Below are 19,365 nucleotides of genomic sequence, written 5' to 3'. Positions count from 1 at the left end.
ATCCTACACGCAAACCCCGATGTCCAGAGTAAGAGAGCAAAGATCACCACAGAAGTCCAACACACAAAAACCTGCGATCTAGGATAGAAAACCTAGCACAATTCTATTGGGTATTGGAATTAATCCCTCACCTAAAAATTAACTGCTGGCAGCTCCTCTTGTCTGCATGCACATCAGGTTTCTGGGAGCATGGGCAAAAGGAGTCTGTCAGCAGGTAAGAATTTAATCACTATGAATTTGCTTAATTTGATATCTGGTTCTATTGTATCAATAATCCAAACTTAGATATTTGCAAACTGTAGTTGTAAAATCATAATATCGGTAATTGCAATGGTAATAATGGCATTCCTAATCGTAATATTGATAATTATAGTTGTAATATTGGCAACTGTACCAAATTTGTAACCCTTTCTATTTTTGTTCCCCCAACAGCACTGTCTGATGATGGGTATCGGTACGATAACTGAAACGTTACCTTAATGTATATAAGTTTAGGCGAATAGCTTAATAAACTATATTATTAATTTCACGTGGTATTAAATATAGTAATAATAATCTTAATACATCACATAGATTCAACTAAGTGTGCATGTACATCCGTGGTGATTCTAATGGACAAAAAGAGAACTGATTTATACCTCGTGTCATCTACTAAGGGGCTACGAATCCCCTCAGTGTCCTAAATGTAACGTGCTGCTTATCATCAAACGCATCCTTGTGGACTGTTCCGATTATGCACGAAAACGGCAAATGGTCCTATCTCCAGCATGGTATCAATCACTAACACTCACGTCAATCTTAAGTGATTGATAGTTGTCATCACGACAGTCTTCTCCTTCCTGAAGACCATCAATATGTACCGTGACCTCTAAGAATGCCATCACCAAAACCCTTTTGTAAAACTGACCATTGTATGATCCACCATAAGCTTGAGGCACTATAACCAGAGTTGCTGATGCGCCAGAAAATTCAATCAAACAAAACGGATTGCTGCTCAGAGGTGAACTTTATTTAAGACGCTAGAAGTTTGCCAACTTTTAGAAGCAATTGCTATCTGTGTTACCCGTTGTTGTTAAGCAGTCTAAGAGGTTCGTTGATAATTATAATTTATAATCTCTCTGCGATATCATATCAAAATAATCTTAAGTGAGGACAAAAAAATGCAGGCCACATTGGTGCAGATGAATCCTTAAGCAAGCAATTTATGTACTTTTGAAGATAACATCTACGATTTCGATAAAAATAAAAGGTGGTGGCAAATTCCTCTCAGAGTTTCCTTATCTAAATAAGAATGGCACGAAAACATGTCGCAATTCTACATGAAGAGCGGAATCCCAGGTGAGATCAGCGAGCCTTCCGCATGCCCGAACCGGAGATCATAATGAGGCCAAGGAAGAATTATTTTAAGTATCGCCCATCGATCATTTCTGGCGGCCAATTAACCCTCACGAGCCAAGTATCTGTTTGCATATTAATGGTTCTGTTGACACCAGCCCTCATCCACATTGCCGTGTTTTATCAGCTAGAAGCAAATTAGCTATTCACACTCTTCGATCGATGAGGCCACACGAGGTTCTTTGAGAATGCGCATTTTGCGTTTCTCATAGGAAGGGTTCCAATCCGGGTTAGGACCAACCTAGTGAGTTAGTCAGTGGAGAAATATGTACATCCTATTGTCTTATACCTTTTTAGCCGTGCAATTCATTCCTGGGGCTCATAATGGTCAGAGAGTTGTGGGGGTTGTTCTGGTTATTGTGGGGCTGGGGTATTATTGTTTTTCTTGGTTGCCCTAATTTTCTTTATATTTTAATTATTATAATTTATCCCCTTTTTATATGTATATCCCCGTAGTCCAATCCTCCCACTTAGCATCTGACTTGTTTGTTCTCAGAAGATTACCAGACCCAAAGGGGACCCCAATTATTTTAGGTATTTTTCCACCGGATTGGCTGAGTTTCGGAATGACAGACTCCAACACATGAATGTAAAATAAAACAATGTTTATTAACATATCATACAGAAATTAGCAATAGTATTTGGTCAAACTATATTTGGCTGGTGACTTGTTAATTCATTAACCTTTATATGTGTAAATATCTTGTTCAAACTCAATTGTTTCATCATCTGATATCCTATTCTAATACACATTATTATTCATTATGACATGGTGTCTCTTCATGTTCTTTACAGGGACTTCAATAGGTCGTGTCATACACTTTACATAGATTCTTCCCACTCTTCTCCTGAACAGTCTGTATAATAAACCAACAACTACCTGCCAATGAACTGGCTCACAAAAACCTTCAGGGTTCGTGTCTCAATTTGTAAGAAAATTGCATTTATTCAATCAGACACCCTTTCTGCAATCAGGTCAACAGGAGATATTAATCAATTCAATTTAACATTACCCTTCAGAACAGTTAATCCTCTATACCTTTATATATAACTTATTAATTATCCCCTACTCAAATCAGAAATATTCTCCACAAATCAACTCATAATAAATTGAAATTTCAACCTTCAATTTCATACATATTATAAAAACCTTTCCCAACATTAAACAATTCTCAGTTAACTATCATACCCTCTCCTTCCAGCAAGCATTTATATGAGGAGCTTCACTTCAAATTATGGGCTACGTCCGTCTTAAATACACTACACTTTTATACATATATTCATTACTTAAATATACACATTTTTCTCCTAAAGTCCTCTCCTTAATAAATTAAGTACACCTATTTCGGTAAACTCTCTAGCACTTACGTGTTTGGCCTGGAACTTCCCTCTCTGCTCGGCTTCCTTTCATATTGGTCATTCAGGTACTGGAATGCGGGGGCGCTCATTTGGGGACCTCGGTGATTATGGTGTTTCCCTACCGGATACTGCACGGCTGGAATCAATCAGTGTCGCATACTCTTTACAGGTCAGCATTTCTTCTTCCGTGGATAGAGGGGTTTTCGAGTAGGTCAATGGTTCGACCACTCATTCGACTGGCTTTGCCTATATAATTCTCAGGGTGTGATTCTTCCTTCTTCCTCACTACGGCTTCCATGTTTACAGGTGAACATTCCTACGGGCTGTCGGGATATGCAGAATTTCTATCACTGCTTTCATCTATCTCAGGTCTGCAGCTATCACCCAAATTAGACTACTGCTCTGCTTTGTATCGTTCTCCAACTCCTTCAATTCATTCTCCAGACCGCTCCGTGAACTTCTTCAGCCTCCCCCGAAAACTTCTTCCGAATGTCACGAAAACTTTTCCAGAATGCCACGAAAACTTCTTCCGAAATCTCCCTCTCAAAATTCCCTCTACTTTCTTCCTGGCCAATAGGAGATCTGCACATCCTTTTTCCTGTGTTCTCATTTGTCTCCTCTCCTCTTCCGTGGGCGGGTCTTCCTTACTCTTTGTGTCCCAACTTCCGTGAACCTCGAACATACGAGAACAATCTAGAAAGAGAGGCGGAAGTTCCGATCAACTGAGAAGCGTCACAGCTCCTCCCGTGACCTCACGCGCGCACACCTGGTGACGTCGCCCACCTCTAATAGCGTTTCACCGTGAAATCTTTAAGAGGGCCAGCTTAAGCACTCTTGGCCCTTTCTATGGTGCATCTGCCTCTGTCTTAATGGGGGATTTGTCATGGTATATTACTTTCACTCACTCGTCAAAGAACTTCTATACAAACAAGCTACTACTAAACAGAGAGTGACTGGAAGGTATTTTTGAATTCCAGTGTTTCTTAATCCATGTTGTTTGTACCAGAAAACCACTATTCGTACTACAGGTAAATTCTCATAATATTTAACAATTTTTATTAATTAATGTAAGGACGGGTCCTTACAGAGTCCATCTCGCTGACTAAAGTACAGTCCTCCTATTATCACAAAGTGATTCCGAGTCTATCAATCAGGCACAGTCTATAATCATGGTCATAGGTTAGCCGACGTGTTTTTAAATATTGACCAGTTAAAAGTTCTTTGAAACACGCCGGTATCCTATTATTTTTGGCAAAATAGTGCACATAGATAACAGGAGCTTTCGACGAACCTGTTATGAGTAAGAACAAAGCTGCTCAGAGCAATCAAGTGATCAGATGTGCGTACAACAGAAGATCTAGAACGCTAAAAACAGCTTCTCACATATTTTTCTCAAGTATTGAACGCGATATATCACTCCGTTAAACGCAGATACTGCTGAGATTTATGCCACGCGCTGAAGATTCCACTATAAATAGCACAATCCGCATAAATTATTGTCAACCCCACTATAAAGAGCAATCCATCTTCCGACCTGGGAAATCGCCGAGTGGTTAAAATCCGACAAGCTAGAGGAATCATTTAGGTTGTGACACACTGAAAACGCAATTTATCATAATTCAAAATTGAAACTGTAACTGTCAGAAAAGACTGCATGCTTTGATGCCACCGAATTCAGATGCAGAAATTGATGGAAAACACGAGATTCCATACAAGCAGATAAAAAGACGAACTCGTGTTCAAGAACGAAGAGAAGTGTCTAACTCGATTCTAAAAATTCCGAATAATATTTTTAGTTTATAATTCTCATTTAAAATGACAATCCATGAAAATGCGAATAACTTCGAGTAAAACAGTGCTAGAGATATGAAATTTACAATTAACATTATTTATTCTGTCTACAACTTGTAAAACTATGAAAGAGCATGCTCAGTGCGACTATTAAATGAAGTGATCGCCCTTATATTTACCCCCAGGGGCTCACATCTGGTGAGTATGGGCTTGGTACACCCAGGGTTCTGAGCTGGATATCATCATTCTTCTCTTTCTTGGTGATTCCCTTCTATTTCTGACCCCCCCCCCTTTCTCTCTCTCTCTCTCTAAGGGGTAACTCAGAATTTTTTTTTTTTTTTGGCTGGTGCAGCAAAAGCCTCAGGCTTCCTTGCACCATATGGCTAATTATAATAATAATAATAATAATAATAATAAAGAAAGATAATAGTGGGGATTTGTTTGGAAGGTTCTAACGATAAGATGGTTTTATTTATTTAAATGATGTTACGATCTATCTTTCCCATTATACGAAGCTACATAAAACTTAACCCCTCCATAATGTCAAATATTATTTGGAAAATTATACATCACAAATTTTCACACCCATATAATCAAAATGAAATAAAAAGGTACCTCCAGTTTCAACTGAAATAGAAATAGATATATCAGTCCATGGGCAATTATAGGAATACAAGAACAGGCGTTATTGTGGCGCCATCTATTGGCGCAGTTGTTTAAAATATCCTACTGGGTTAACAAGAGCGATATATCCATCTCCCATTAATATTGACATTAATTACTATTGGACCTTTGGTACGCCAAAAACTGGGCAAATTTTTGCAAAGATTGCACAAGCTAGAAGTATATTTCGATTTAATAGAATAAGTTAAAAGAATCCTTTTCGTTCTCTGTTACAGAAGAGATTCATTCTGTTCCCTAGCTCTAATATGATGTGTTTTTTTTTTTTTATTTTCTTCACATCAGAGTTAAAAAATCAGTTATATCTTTAAATTAGTAATGGCGATATGGTGCAAAGAAGCCTAAGGCTTATGCTGCACCAGCCAAAAAACATAAATAAATACAAATAAATAATAATAATTAATAATAATAATAAAATAAATAATAATAACAGAAAAGGAAATAGACAGCCTATGCATTTCCCTCCTCCCGTAGGTAACTATCCAGCTGACCCTTGAATTTCCCAAAACTACCACCCATAGGCAACTTATTCCAGTAATTTATAACTCGCTGGCTAAAATAAAACTTCCTGCAATCCAATCCAAACTTCTCCACCCGTAGCTTGAAATTATGGCCTAGGTCTAGAATCATTAATAACCTTGAAAATGTCGTCCTCATTCATTTTACTTATGCTCCTCAGAGACTTATAAACCTCAATCACGTCCCCTCTAAAGTGCCTAGTTTACAAGCTCTTCAACTCGCCACATATTCGAAGTCTTTCCTCATAACGACTCCCCCTTTTGCCGATCTCACCAGGCGAGTTACCCTTCTTTGCACCCTTTCAAGAAGCTCGATGTCTTTCTTTAGGTGCGGTCTCCATACTTGAACACAGTATTCCAAGTGTGGTCTAACATAAGCCTTATATAATGGGATTATCACGTCTCTATCTCTACTTGCAAAAGTTCGATAGATCATCGATAGGACACCATGGGCCTTCCTTGCAACCTGTTTACAATGCTCAGAGAATTTCATGTCTGACCGTATCGTAACACCCAAGCCCCTTTCCTCCACTACTGACTTCAGTTCAATTCCACCAAGTGTATAAGTAATTTTGAGGTTACTGTTCTTCAAGTGTAAGACCTTGCACTTTGCTGGATTAAATCATACCTGCCAATTTTCTGACCATCCCTGTCTAGGTCACTCTGAAGACGTTCTGCTTGACGGTGATCATTAATTACTCTACAGATTTAGACATCACACCCTTTATCCCTTCATCGATGTTATTTAAGGAAATCAAAACCACAGTGGTCCCAGTACTGATCCTTGGAAATCCCCCCCCCCCCCACTTCTTACATTAGCCCAATCTGAGGAATAACCATTCATCACAACCCTCTGCCTCCTACCTTGAAGCCATCCAGCTATCTATCTAAGGATTTTCCCTGTCATCCCAACATGTTCCAACTTTATAATATACGTAAGTTAGTTATAATCCAGTTTAATACAAATATATACTAACAAAATCAGTAGCTCGAAAGCTACTGATTTTGTTAGTCTATATTTGTATTCAACTGGATTATAACTAACTTACGTATATTATAAACTATGGACCCCAGTACTCCAGGCCCATTCGTTACTATGTTCCAAATTATAAAGTAACCGCTCATGTGAGACTTAGTCAAATGCTTTGCTGAAATCCAGATAAACAATTTCGAAATTCCCTTCCCTTAGGGGTAAAGGGAAAGGTTATTGCTTTCGTAAAGGCGACTACGATGGACTGAGACAGTATTTAAATTCTATACAGTGGGACCAACTGATGATATTACCAACAGCAAATTCAAAATGGGAAGCATTCAAAGAACTTATCTCGGAAGCTAGTAGGCGTTACATACCAACTAAGAAATATTGTTCAAGGTTTAGGCCAAAATGAATGTCAGATGAACTAATGAGGCATATGGCAGAGAAGAAAAATGCATGGGATACATACAAATTAATGGGTGACATGGAAGCCTATGATAGATACAAGTTAATATGCAACCAAGTTACAAAGGAGGTTAGGCAGGCGAAGGCAGATTACGAGAAATCTTTGGCAAGGGATGCAAAGAAAAACAGCAAAGAGTTCTTTACTTATGGGAAGGGGATGAATCAGATTGGTCCACTTGATATCGATGGGTCAAATGTTGATGATCCTGCTCAGGTAGCTAACAAACTAAATGAATATTTTGCATCGACATTCACACATGTGGAGTTATTCAGCGAGGAGAATGCCAGAGGTGTATTCAACTCTGGCAGTAAGCTAGAGAATCTTGTAATATCTGAGAGTAAAGTGGAGGAGAAATTGTTGAATATAAATACAAGAAAGGCACCTGAATGGATGGGATCTATCCAGTTATATTAAAGGAAGCAGCAAAGGAAGTAATCAAACACTTAGCCATAATTGTGAGAGCTTCCTTGGACTCAGGGGAGGTACCCATTGACTGGAGATGTGCAAATGTGACCCCAATTCACAAAGAAGGATCAAAGGGCGACACAAGTAATTATAGACCTGTTAGTTTAACTTCTGTTCCTGGAAAATTAATGGAGGCACTGGTTAAAGAAGCACTGCAGGATCATCTAGACAAGACTTCAGTTATAACTCAGACACAGCATGGTTTTGTTAAGGGGAAGTCTTGCCTGAACAATTTGATTGGATACTATGATGCAGTCACAAAAGAACTGGATGCAGGGAATAACTTTGATATTATATATTTGGATCTTAGAAAGGCTTTTGATACTGTTGCACATGGAAGACTGCTGCACAAATTGGAGCAGTGTGGCATTGGAGGCAAGTTGCTGCTGTGGATAAAGGGGTGGTTGAGGGGGCGAAGACAGAGAGTGGTAATCAATGGACACTGCTCATCGTGGACTAATGTTATTAGTGGAGTTCCTCAGGGTTCAGTATTGGGCCCATTATTGTTTTCTGTATTTATAAATGATATTGATGATGGTATATCAAGCTTAGTGTCCAGGTTTGCAGACGATACGAAGGTTGGCAGGGTTGTCAAGGACACTACTGACACTATGCTACTGCAACAGGATCTGGAAAGGTTGAGCAGATGGGCTGAGAGGTGGCAAATGAAGTTTAACATTGAAAATTTAAAGTACTACACATGGGAAACAGAGACCCCATAGCAACGTATCAACTCTGTGATACTAAACTGACAGTGGTAGAGAATGAAAGGGACCTGGGGGTGGTTGTGCAGGCAGATATGAAGTTTTCTGAGCAGTACAGATGGGCTGCAAGAGTAGCTCATGGTGTATTGTCGAAGATATACAGGGTGTTTCAGTTAAACGTTTCAGAACTTCTAAGAGGGGTAGGGTACATCCTGACAACTCGAAATCATATAGCAATGTGGGGTCAGAAATGCTTTCCTGAAGCGGTGTTGTACACAGAAGCACCATAAAGAAAAGAGACCGTAAGTGAGAAATCGTTTTAATAATACATGAAAAGAAGCAAAAGGTACATGGATTGACGTAAGTGTTCGAAGTTTCTTCCACGGGCTACAATGCACGCCTCACATCTCCGACGCACGGACATCCGAACATTCTGGAATACTCCAGGCAGCGTGTCCAGACACAGCAACCGGAGGATTATGCACCTCGTATTGCTTTCGCACAGTGGTACCTTGGAAAATGTGCTACAAATCCCCTTTTTCCTGCTGAAGTGTTGTTTTCCGATGAGGCATCCTTCACAAGGGAAGGAATTTTCAACACGCATAACGACCATATCTGGGCGGTCGAGAACCCGCATGCAATACGACGTCGTGCAGCACAGATTCGATTTTCGGTCAATGTATGGGCCGGTATTATGGGAGATCACCTCATCGGACCTTACCTGTTACCGTGTCGTCTAACCGGACCTATCTACTTGATCTTTCTGCAGCAAGTATTGCCACAACTTTTGAGAGATGAACAGATTTCTGCATCGACGCAACAGACAATGTGGTTCCAACACGATGGAGCCCCTGCCCATTATAGCGGAGATGTTCGTAACTACCTGGATGTCACATTTGGTCAACAGTGGATCGGACGTGGTGGTCCCGTGCGTTGGCCTGCTCGGTCACCCGACCTATCATGTCTTGATTTTTATTTCTGGGGTCATATGAAATCGCTAGTTTATGACACCCCTGTTGACAATGCTGAGGAGCTGGTTGCAAGAATCGCAGTAGCTGCCGAAGAAATTTGAAATACGCCTGGAGTATTCCAGAATGTTCGGATGTCCATGCGTCGGAGATGTGAGGCGTGCATTGTAGCCCGTGGAAGAAACTTCGAACACTTACTTTAATCCATGTACCTTTTGCTTCTTTTCATGTATTATTAAAACGATTTCTCACTTACGGTCTCTTTTCTTTATGGTGCTTCTGTGTACAACACCGCTTCAGGAAAGCATTTCCGACCCCACATTGCTATATAATTTCGAGTTGTCAGGATGTACCCTACCCCTGTTAGAAGTTCTGAAACGTTTAACTGAAACACCCTGTATAGGAATTTTTCTAGCAGGGATAAGGTGGTGATTATTACCTTGCATAAGGCAATGGTCAGACCGCACCTAGAGTACTGTATACAGGTCTGGAGGCCTCATTTCAAGAAGGATGTAGAACTGCTGGAACGAGTACAGAGAAGGGCAACAAGATTAGTGAATGGAACAAAGGGGTGCTCTTACGAAGAAAGGCTTAAGTTTTGCAAATTACAGTGTCTGGAGACTAGGCACCAGCGAGGTGATCTGATAGAGGTGTATAAAGCCTTGAATGGTTTGAGCATGCTCATTCCTGATGGGATTAGGAATAATCACCTGAGAGGGCATAAATTCAAATCTAGGAAAGACAGATGTAGGATAGACGTGAGGAAATTTGCCTTTAGCCAGCGGGTGGTTGGTTGCTGGAATAGACTTCCATCCCTTGTCGTGGAAGTTGATAGCCTAAATAAGTTTAAGGCTCAGCTGGACAGGTATTTCGAATGAACAGAGGGGTGAAGTGGAAGTGGTTATTTTATTATTTTTTTATTTATTTTTATTTTTTATTTTTATTTATTTTATTTTATTTATTTATTTATTTTTTTTTTTTGGCTGATGCTGCATAAGCTTGCTTTCTTGCATCAAATGCCTCTACTAATGCTAATGCTAAGCTAAATCATTCCCTAAATCCAGTTCTCGAGTGACCCTGCCAAAATAGCTAACCAGATTTGTTAACATGATTTTCCCTTTACAAAACCATGTTGCGTATCCTTCAGAATTCCATTTCTATCTAAATGGAATTCTGAAGGATTTCACCCTTGATCATCTCCGCCATGATTTTCTATACTAGTGAAGTTAGACAGTCCGGTCGCTAATTTCCCACTACACTCTTAGAACAGCCCTTACGTATTGGAGATACGTTGGCACTTTTCCAATCTAACGGAATCTCTCCTGAGTCCAGTGATGCTCTCATAATTAGCCTCAATGGTTCAATGAACTCCGCATTACAAATATTTAAAACACAAATTATTATAAAATTGTATAGATAAAAGCCAACTAATATTATAAATAGAAATGTTAGGTGATATCAGGCGCCAAAAATATTCTCTTTTGGATTGTTTTTAGTTCAATTTCTTTGTAATGTCTTTGGCTGCACAAATGAGACATATTTAGACCGGTTGTTGATGCTATAAAAAGCGTAGACGATCTCATCATCGGTTATCATCCTGTGAATTTGTCTCACCACATCGAAGACCCCATTTGATTCAAAAAAGAATTTTGTGAAGGGTAAAGTTCTGTAGAATTGACGGAATGCTGGTGCCATGTGCCTATGATTTCAACCAACAATGTGACTGAGCGAGGACTGCATGGCTTTTCTCCTGGAGCAACCAGCAAATCGACCACAGAACACACGCCAATTTACAGACATATCGTATACGGCGCACTATGGCCTCAAGGCTGATGGGCCTAAAACCCAACAACAAAAACCACCTAAGTATTGGCACCCTTTGATTAAAGTTCTGATGATATTACGGACTGTCTGAGAGGGTAGCACAGTGGTATCGTCACCGTCCTCCCCAGACCGGGTGGAAAAGGCCCGGTTTCGAATCCTATCGATGACGCGAGGAACTTTAATGGGCTTTTTCTCACTCCGTGCCTGAGTTAGTCGGTTTTTTAAGCAAGGTTTAGTAGTTAGCAAGGTTCTCCCCCCAGAAACTGGGGTTTTTCGTCCAGCAAAACTGACAAATCGACCATAGAGCACACGCAATTAACAGACATAGGACACACAGCGCAGAAGATGAATTCAATTATTCGGGTGTCTTAACAATAATAATTAATAGAGTGTAGAGTGTGTTTAATGTCAAACGGCACCAGGAGTTTCCCCCATCTCCGCGTAGTATGCATTGTGGGTTTGAAACTGAATACTGTCAATGCCAGAGGTTTCAGAGCGCCCAGCACACGAATGACTGGACCCAGGGTATCCCAGCAGAACATCTCCAACCACATCGTCGACCTGCCACAGAGGGTGAAAAAGATCTGATCTCGAATCGCATCAATGGCAAAGAAATTTTATGGGCTTTTTTCCATAACTCGGCTAAGTTAATCTTCTCAGGCAAGGATGGCATTGCTTTTCCTCCCAGAAATTAATGTTTTTCATCCAACAAACATCAAATTTACTCGAGAATACATTCAAATACCGACCCCTCATAGCCTTAGTTGCTTTGGCGTTTAACACTAACTAACTTAACTTCCCCCACACGAACTCACTACTACTCCCATCCATTTTTAGCAGACATTTTAGGGGAAATAGAATTTTAGAAGAAATGAGAAGGTGACGTTTGTTGTAGGTGATTCGTGATCCCTCAAATTAGAGTGCTGAAATGTTCTGTTCGTTATTTTGTGACCGAAATATATTGTGAAGTAAAATAACCAGTTTCTTCACCTGTCTTGAATACTTTTCCTCAACTCTGCCTTTACCTTCGTAGGTAGAACAGTTGGTAAAATCGCCATCCTTCCTACACCGAGTGGAAAAGACTTCAGTTGAAATTGAGTCGATGACAAGAAGAATTTTTATGGGTCTTTTTCACAACGTGGCTGAGATAGTCGGTCTCAGGCGAGGGTAGCATGGTTTTTTTCCCGGACACTCGGGTTGTTGGTCTAGCAAACAGAAAATCGACCCCAGAACATGCACAATTTACAGACAATATACACGGAACAACATTATGGCTTTAATCGCAGATGCTCCTAAAAACCCAATAACAACAACGACTTCACCTTCATGGTTTATCATATCAGACGGTTTTGAGTCACCTGAGATACTCCATCCATGACAAACTACGACGAGTTCTGCGTTCAAAAATTCCTCTTTCGACACCGCTGTTGTACAGGATTTTTCAGACTCTGTTGGTCTCTCTTATCAGCTAATTTGTTTCCCACCAGAGAATCGCTATAGTCTAGATGTTATTTGGTTAAAACAATCTGGAGACACATCTACGTAGAAACCCCAGCTTTATGTTACTCTATTTCATGAAAAAGGTACGTGTACCTAGTAAAGTGGCCAGTCGGTGCATTTCTCAAAATTTAGTGGGATCAATTCAGTTAAAACAGTTAGTAAGCTGTATCCAACTACGCTCTCTTTCCATCCATGTTAGCTTTGAGAAAAAGAATCCAACCCGAATAATATCGATCATATTTTATAGAAGACTCAGGTGAAACAAAGATCCGACAAAGTAGTTTTATCCGATTGAGATGACAATCGTTGCATGTGATATTATTACAGGACAGTCGCTGTAGAAGAATGTCTTTGCGAATGTTTTGCGTACACCGCAAGAGACAAAAATGTGAGTACCCAATTCACTGGCCCGTAAATATTGAGAAACAATTTGAACTGTGTGGAACCGTAAACGGAATTCCCTGAGAGAATATTTGTTCAAGGTGTGTTGTTTCTAACAACCAAGTCGAGCGAAATAATACTTAAATGAAACGTATTTTTGTAAAGAAGTCGCTGAAGTAGACATTTACTGGCAGCTGATCGAAACAGCACTCGGATTGAAACCGAAGAGAACTGGAATGACACAAGTCTCCAGACAAACTTATCGTCATGTCATTAGCAGGCTGTAGATAATTAAACGCTTAAAGAGGTGCAAATTGCCATAACACTCTAATAGGTTTCGATGGAAAATGAATACAAAATGAACTGGGTCATAAGCTAATAATTCAATTTGTCTGGAAATTATCTAATGAAGAGTTTACTTATTTCGATGCGTAGAAGGAGAAGTTTGTAAATTGTTGGAAGCAGATTTTTCAAAAACTAATAGAGCTAGGCTTCCACTGCTTTTTGTCGGGCCTTAGATATGAACTGAATTTTAATTTAGTACCGGTATTCAGGGAACACCGTGTTCCACCCTCCCTACGCTACTACATATGGACGCTGACGACGATGAGATGGTGTCAGAGGCAAACGAGGCAACAGATAACGAAAATGTAGCCCCAAATACCGTTGACCAATTAGATTCTGATAACCCAGTGGCCGGATTCCCACCCTTCAAATCCTCAGCTCTTCATAATGTCGCCTTACGTGTGTTTGTACACCCTCAGAAGGGCATTAGCTCACAGGTTTCCCGCTAACATTTACACGCGTTTTTATAATACCTTCACACTCCTCCGCCAGCGCAGAATAACAGACATGTTACTGGCAGAATTACTTAACAAGTACAGTTCACTGTTGAACAAAAGCCGAGAATTAGGGTTGAATTTGAAAGTGTCTGCAATTCTGCCCAGGCACGATAGGAGGGAGTATATGATGAGAGCCTTGTCGATCAATTCGGCCCTGGAAAGATTGTGCAAGGCTCAACGGGTAGAATTTTTTTCAGCCTGGACTGTACTTGTTAACAGGAGAGATTGCTTCTACAGGGATGGGATACACTTAAATAGAAAGGGTGCAAGAATATTTGCTGATGCTATCGAGGCAGTGTTAGGTGGGTCGGAAAACTGCTAGCTTGGGGGGAGACAAAGACCAATAGATTGACAGTAGCCACTGGCAGAGGTGAAAGAGATTTTTGCACTGCTTCTATTAGAATGAGCAGAAGCCTGAAAAACAAGATGCATGGTATTTCAGAGACTGCTGGGAGCCATTGCGGTACAAGTAAACACATGGGTTGTGTTAGGGTAGCTAAGAATAGAAACAGGTGCAGGTGTAGGTAGAGGAATCTCTTTAAAAGTTACAGCTATCAGTTACAGGCTCCGCAAAAACGATAAGTGTTTACCTGTTATTTACATGATTGTTATTTTATATTGTACTTAATACGTAGTCATATAGTTATAGTTACGCTGGTTATTTTTTATTTTTAATTTGGATAAAGAGTTTTTGTGGATTTTACTTACGATAGGTAAAACCGTTATTTCGTTCCATTTTTGTAGCCATTGTTTTTGGATATAGTGGTAGGGAATTCAAATTTTTTAATTCAGGTAGCTAGGTAGCTCTAACGCATAATTATATAGTAATACGCTTCACTGTTTCTATTTAATAGTTTCTATTCAAATACTACTGACATTTAATTTATTGATTTTATTAATTTAAACTACCATGCCCCAAACTAGAGCAGCAAAGCAACGGGCACAAAGTGGCAGGAGTGCTGTGACTCGGGGGAGAACTGAGGGGGGCAATTCTCCAACGCATCACAGCCTAAAGAAATGTGCAACTTGTGAAATGTTTGCCGAACTCTCTGGAACGGAACATGATATTGCCATGGGGGATGTCTTTGTGTGTGCGCGATGCAAGGAGTGTAAGGAAATCAGGCGACAACTCAGCGTTGTTATGGGCCTATATGAGAGTTTGAGAGACAGGGTGGATGCCCTCGAAAGATCTAAATTGAGGGGCCCATCAGGCTCTCAGCTGCCCACATCAAAGCCAGAGCTTGCACTTGGTCATCACGCAACACGGCGGCAACCCCTAAGGCAGAATGCGCTGGTCCCACAGGAACTAGTTGTTGTTGGTGACTCTATTGTCAGGGAAACGGGGAACATCCTTTGTAAAAAGGATAGGTGGAACAGGACCAGGGTATGTCTGCCAGGGGCAAAGGTTGATGACGTTGTAGAACGGATATCATCTTTCAAGGGCACAAAAGGTGATGTAGTTGTACACGTTGGCACTAATGATATTAAGAGTAGGAGACCGGCGGAATTACTCAACAAGTACAGGTCACTGTTGAAAAAAAGCCGTGAAGTAGGGTTGAATTTGAAAGTGTCTGCAATTCTGCCCAGACACGATAGGAGGGAGTATATGATGAGAGCCTTGTCGATCAATTCGGCCCTGGAAAGATTGTGCAAGGCTCAAGGGGTAGAATTTTTTTCAGCCTGGACTGTACTTGTTAACAGGAGAGATTGCTTCTACAGGGATGGGATACACTTAAATAGAAAGGGTGCAAGAATATTTGCTGATGCTATCGAGGCAGTGTTAGGTGGGTCGGAAAACTGCTAGTTTGGGGGGATACAAAGACTAATAGTTTAACAGTAACCGCAGGCAGAGGTGAAGGTGATTCTTGCACAACTTCTATTAGAATAAGAAGCGACCTGGAGCGAGGGGTGTTGGGGGTTTCAGGGACGGATGGCAGTCATCATGGAATAGTTGGGTATATGGGATGTGTTAGGGTAACAAGGAATAGGCATAGGAGCATGTATGCTTGCATGTATACCAATGCTAGAAGTATAGTAAATAAATTTGATGAATTTGAAGTGTTGGTCAAGACATCAAAGGTGGATATTGTTGGGATAGCAGAGACGTGGTGTCACAAAGATATAAGGAATGCAGAACTGGAATTTGGGGAGTACAATGTGTACAGAAAGGATAGACAGGACAGAAAGGGAGGGGGTGTTATGCTGTTAATTAAGAAAAACATAAAATCAAAGGAAGTGCACCCAGTTAATATAGATGAACAGTGCTCTGTTGAGTCAGTTTGGTGCGAGATAAGCACTGCGAAAGGAAAAATAAGGGTAGGAGTGTGTTATAGGCCTAATGACTGGAATGAGTACAATGAACAATTGTACAGAGAAATAGAGTGGGCCAGTAAATCTGAATGTCTTATAATGGGGGATTTTAACTTCCCAGATATTTACTGGAACTTGTGGGTTGGTCACTCACACACCAGTCAGACTTTTGTGGATTTATTGGATGATTGTTTTCTGCAGCAGCATGTTCGAGAGGCAACCAGAGAAAGTAACACTCTTGATCTGTTTATCAGCAGTGATCATTCGTGTATTAAGAATTTGCAGATAAAGGAACCACTAGGTGGCAGTGATCACAGTGTGCTGAAGTGGGATTTACTCAAAGAGGTAACTACCGTCAGGGGTAAAGGAAAGGGTTTTTGCTTCCGTAAAGGGGAGTACAGTGGTCTCAGACAGTTTTTAAATTCTGTACAGTGGGATCAACTGACGATGTTACCAACAGTAAATTCTAAGTGGGAAGCATTCAAAGAATTAATCGTGGAAGCGACTAGACTTTATATACCGATTAAGAAATATCGTTCAAGGTTTAGGCCTAAATGGTTATCAAATGAACTAATGAGACTCGTGACAGAGAAGAAAAATGCATGGGATGCATATAAATTATCAGGTGACGCAGAAGCCTGTGGCAGATATAAGCTAGTCTGTAATCAGGTCACAAAGGAGGTTCGGCAGGCGAAGGCGGATTACGAGAAATGTTTGGCAAAAGATGCTAAGAAAAACAGCAAGGATTTCTTTACTTATATAAACTCTAAAAGGAAGGGGATAAATATGATTGGTCCACTTGACATCGATGGTTCGACTGTAGATGATCCTGCTCAGATAGCAAACAAACTGAATGAGTATTTTGCATCTACATTCACACGTGAGGAATTATTACAGTTTGAAAATGGAAGAAGGTTATCAAATTGTAGCAGTGTGCTTAATGATTTTGTAATAACTGAGAGCAAAGTGGAGGAGAAATTGTTGAAGTTAAACATAAGAAAGGCACCTGGGGTGGATGGGATCTATCCAGTTATTTTAAAAGAGGCGGCAAAGCAACTAAGCAAACCCTTAGCCATAATTATGAGAGCATCCTTGGATTCAGGGGAGGTTCCCACGGACTGGAGATGTGCAAATGTGTCCCCAATTCACAAAGGTGGATCGAAGGGTGACACGAGTAATTACAGACCAGTTAGTTTAACTTCTGTTCCGGGTAAAATAATGGAGTCACTGGTTAAAGATGCATTGCAGGATCATCTAGACAAGACTGCAGCAATAATTCAAACACAGCATGGGTTTGTTAAGGGAAAGTCTTGTCTGACAAATTTGATAGGATATTATGATGTGGTTACAAAGGAACTGGATGTAAAAAATAATTTTGATATCATATATTTAGATTTCAGGAAAGCTTTTGACACTGTTGCGCATGGAAGACTACTGTACAAATTGGAGCAGAATGGTATTAAGGGTAAGTTGCTACAATGGATAAAAGGATGGTTAAGTGGGAGAAGACAGAGGGTGGTAATCAATGGGTGCTGCTCTTCGTGGACTAATGTTATTAGTGGAGTCCCACAGGGTTCGGTGTTGGGTCCACTGTTGTTTTGTGTATTTATCAATGATATTGATGAAGGTATATCAGGCTTAATGTCGAAGTTTGCAGATGACACAAAGGTTGGCAGGGTTGTTAATGACAGTAATGGCAGTGTGCTACTGCAACAGGATCTAGATAATTTGGGCAGATGGGCTAAGAAGTGGCAACTGAAGTTCAACCTTGACAAATGCAAAGTACTGCATATGGGTAGAAGTAACCCCAGAGAAACGTACCAACTGTGTGGTACTACACTTAAGGTGGTAGAAAATGAAAAAGACCTGGGAGTAATTGTGCAGTCAGATATGAAGTTTTCTGAGCAATGCAGACAGGCTTCTAGGGCAGGTCATGGGGTTTTGTCAATGATATATAGGAATTTTGCTAGCAGGGAAAAGGAGGTGATTGTCCCTCTGTATAAGGCAATGGTCAGGCCACGCCTTGAGTACTGCGTACAGGTCTGGAGGCCTCATTTTAGGAAGGATGTAGATTTGCTTGAGCGTGTACAGAGAAGAGCAACACGATTGGTGAGGGGAATGAAGGGATCCTCTTACCAAGAGAGGCTTAAGTTCTGCAAATTGCAGTGGCTGGAGACTAGGCACCTGCGCGGTGATCTGATTGAGGTCTATAAGGCCTTGAATGGGTTGAGCACGCTGAATTCTGATGGGATCCTCCCACTTGTTCAGAATACGAACCTACGGGGACATAAGTTCAAATTAAGAAAGGACAGATGTAGAATAGATGTGCGGAAATTTGCCTTTAGCCAGCGGGTGGTTAATTGCTGGAACAAACTTCCATCTGTCGTTGTGGAAGTTGATAGGTTAAATAAATTTAAGGAGGAACTGGACAGGCATTTGGAGGGTATGGTGTGATTTTTTTTTTTTTTTTTTTTTTTTTTTTGGCTGATGCTGCATAAGCTCCTACATTTGCTTTCTTGCATCATGTGCCACTACTACTACTACTACTATACTTGCGTGTACACCAATGCTAGGAGTTTGATAAATAAATTTGATGAATTTGAGGTATTGCTCAAAACATCAAAGGCAGATATTGTTGGGATATCAGAGACGTGGTGTCACACAGATATAAGTAATGTGGAACTGGAATTTGGGGAGTACAATGTCTACAGAAAGGAGAGATAGGATAGGAAGGGGGGGGAGCGGTTATGCTATTAATTAAGAAACACATAAAAACCAAGGAAGTGAAGCCAGTCGACATCGCTGGACAGTGCAGTGTTGAGTCAGTTTGGTGTGACATAAGCATTGGGAGATCAAAATTGAGAGTAGGAGTGTGCTATAGGCCTAATGACTCTGATGAGTATAATAAGAAACTGTTCAAGGAAATAAAGTGGGCCAGTAAATCAGAGAGTCTTATAATGTGGGATTTTAATTTCCCAGATATTGACTGGAATTTGGAGGCTGGTCACTCACACACTAGCAAGGCTTTTGTGGATTTATTGGATGATTGTTTTCTACATCAGAATGTTCGGGAGGCAACTAGAGAGAGTAATACTCTTGATTTGATTATCAGCAGTGATTCTTCATGCATTACGAATATGCAGATAAATGAACCACTAGGTGGCAGTGATCACAGTGTGCTGAAG

Source organism: Mastigoproctus giganteus, chromosome 5, assembly GCF_048544385.1.
Source record: "Mastigoproctus giganteus isolate SK-2022 chromosome 5, ASM4854438v1, whole genome shotgun sequence".
Taxonomy (NCBI): Eukaryota; Metazoa; Arthropoda; class Arachnida; order Uropygi; family Thelyphonidae; genus Mastigoproctus; species Mastigoproctus giganteus.
Note: the sequence above shows the minus strand (reverse complement) of the source record.